Source organism: Octopus sinensis, linkage group LG11 (assembly GCF_006345805.1).
Source record: "Octopus sinensis linkage group LG11, ASM634580v1, whole genome shotgun sequence".
In the NCBI taxonomy this organism is placed as follows: Eukaryota; Metazoa; Mollusca; class Cephalopoda; order Octopoda; family Octopodidae; genus Octopus; species Octopus sinensis.
The window spans coordinates 14,940,180-14,942,679 of NC_043007.1; positions in this window are offsets into that span (position 1 = coordinate 14,940,180).

A 2,500-nucleotide genomic window follows, 5' to 3' on the forward strand; every position below is an offset into this window, starting at 1 on the left:
ATTTATATATATTTTTATATTTATTTATATTTTATATATCCATATAAGTGGAAATTTTACCGGTGAGTGTGTTACAATATTAGGCACAAAAAGAAAATGATTCTCCCCAGACGCAACAGAATATGCTTCAACACACGAACTCATATAAAGAATCTTGCAAACCAAATCTCAAAACGAAACATATATATATACTCTTTACTCTTTTACTTGTTTCAGTCATTTGACTGCGGCCATGCTGGAGCACCTCATTTAGTCGAGCAACTCGACCCCGGGACTTATTCTTTGTAATCCCGGTACTTATTCTATCGGTCTCTTTTGCCGAACCGCTAAGTTACGGGGACGTAAACACACCAGCATCGGTTGTCAAGCAATGCTAGGGGGACAAACACAGACACACAAACACTTATGTATATATACATATATACGACAGGCTTCTTTCAGTTTCCGTCTATCAAATCCACTCACAAGGCACTGGTCGGCCCGGGGCTATAGTAGAAGACACTTGCCCAAGATGCCACGCAGTGGGAGTGAACCCGGAACCATGTGGTTGGTTAGCAAGCTGCTTACCACACAGCCACTCCTGCGCCTATATATGATACATATATTACACAAAACCACATTAAAATACAAATCCCAAACCGGCGAAAACACAAACAAGAGTGAAGAAAGACGGAGAGAAAAAATGGAAGAATGAAAGAAAAAGAAAGCAGACAAAACATGAGTTCACCACTAAATACTTCAATTGGTTGCATATCACAAAGTTCAACGGGACTTAGTGAAGCAAGCCAGCACACTCGTGACATTGCCGCGGGTGATGGTGAGGCTAGGCCGTTGGAACAGTCAAGCACCCTCACGGGTATCACTCGACATCAATCGTTAGCATGCCGGACGAAATGTTTTGCGGTATTTCGTCTGCTGCTACGTTCTGAGTTCAAATTCCGCCGAGGTCGACTTTGCCTTTCATCCTTTCGAGGTCGATAAATTCAATACTAGTTACGCGCTGGGGTCACTGTAATCGACTTAATTCGTTTGTCCGTCCTTGTTTGTCCCCTCTGTGTTTAGCCCCTTGTGGGTAGTAAAGAAATAGGTATTTCATCTGTCTTTATACATTCTGAGTTCAAATTCCGCCAAGGTCGACTTTGCCTTTCATCATTTCGGGGTCGATTAAATAAGTACCAGTTACGCACTGGGGTCGATATAATCGACTTAATCCCTTTGTCTGTCCTTGTTTGTCTTCTCTGTGTTTAGCCCCTTGTGAGTAGTAAAGAAATAGGTAAGGAGAGCCGCTAACGATGACAAGAACTTCGCTGACAGCGGTTCAGCCACTCTAAACGTCTCAAATGCTACAGGCCGGAAGGAATGGTTCACCGACAAGTCCCGATACTTTAGGATTTTTTTCCGTTCGGCTAAGGAAGCAGTGACTCTCCCATTTACTGCGGCATCCAGGATGTGGGAGGGAGCAGAAGAGTCACAGTCTGTGACGTCCCAGGCGAGGCACCTACCTCTTATCTAGGGACAAAGAGTAAAACCACCTGGTCTCTTCCCATCACTTCTGGATAATTCCGCCGGCTCAAGAACTGGGGGGATATTAACCCGAGCCAGGGCCTGTTTAATGATTAGATTTAGCTTGGTGTGACGAGCGAAACGACCACCATTTAGGGGGCAAGGCAAACCATGACGGCCTGTAGAGGCGAGGGGCCTATCATAGAGACATCTCAGTTCCCGATGGGTATCAACTCCCACTCTGGGTGCGATGGAGATGCGGAGCTCATCCGGACTGAGTAGACCACCAATGTTGGCCACAGGCAGGGCATCAATCCAGTCACCCGAGAATTTCGCTTTTGCAGAAAGTAGGCGACACTTTGAAAATTGATCAGCTTGATCAAGGAGAGCGTTGAAAGTAGCACCTGGTGCAGATTATTCCATACTCTCTGCTTCCGTCTATCCTCAGCTGTATCAGGAACTGACAAACCTTGCTGTCTCTCCACATATCAGATGTATTTGACTTTACAAATACATTCTCAACTTTTAGGTCACTTTAAATGAAACCCTTGATTCAATAACACTGTGTACGAACTCTATACTTGGAATGACCAATTTTAAATACTATTGGATTTTACTCATAAGGTATTGGAATCATAAGGTATTGGAATCTTATATGGAATCTGCCTAAATAATGGATCTACAAATGCAATATCCCTGCATATCTCACATTTATTTTCATTCCTCCACTTCCCTCTCTATTTCGTATCTTATCTAAATTAACTATTGCTTTACCAACTTCTCACACCGTCTCCGATGAAGGGATATAATAGATATCCTAGAAAGAGCTGTAAGACGTTATATTTATAAATGTTCTAAAATCTTCACAGCCTTGGTTTTTTTTTTTAAATCTCGACTGGCTGCGTGGTAAGTAGCTAGTTTATGAACCACATGGTTCCGGGTTCAGTCCCACTGCGTGGCACCTTGGGCAGAGTGTCTTCTACTATAGACTCGGGCT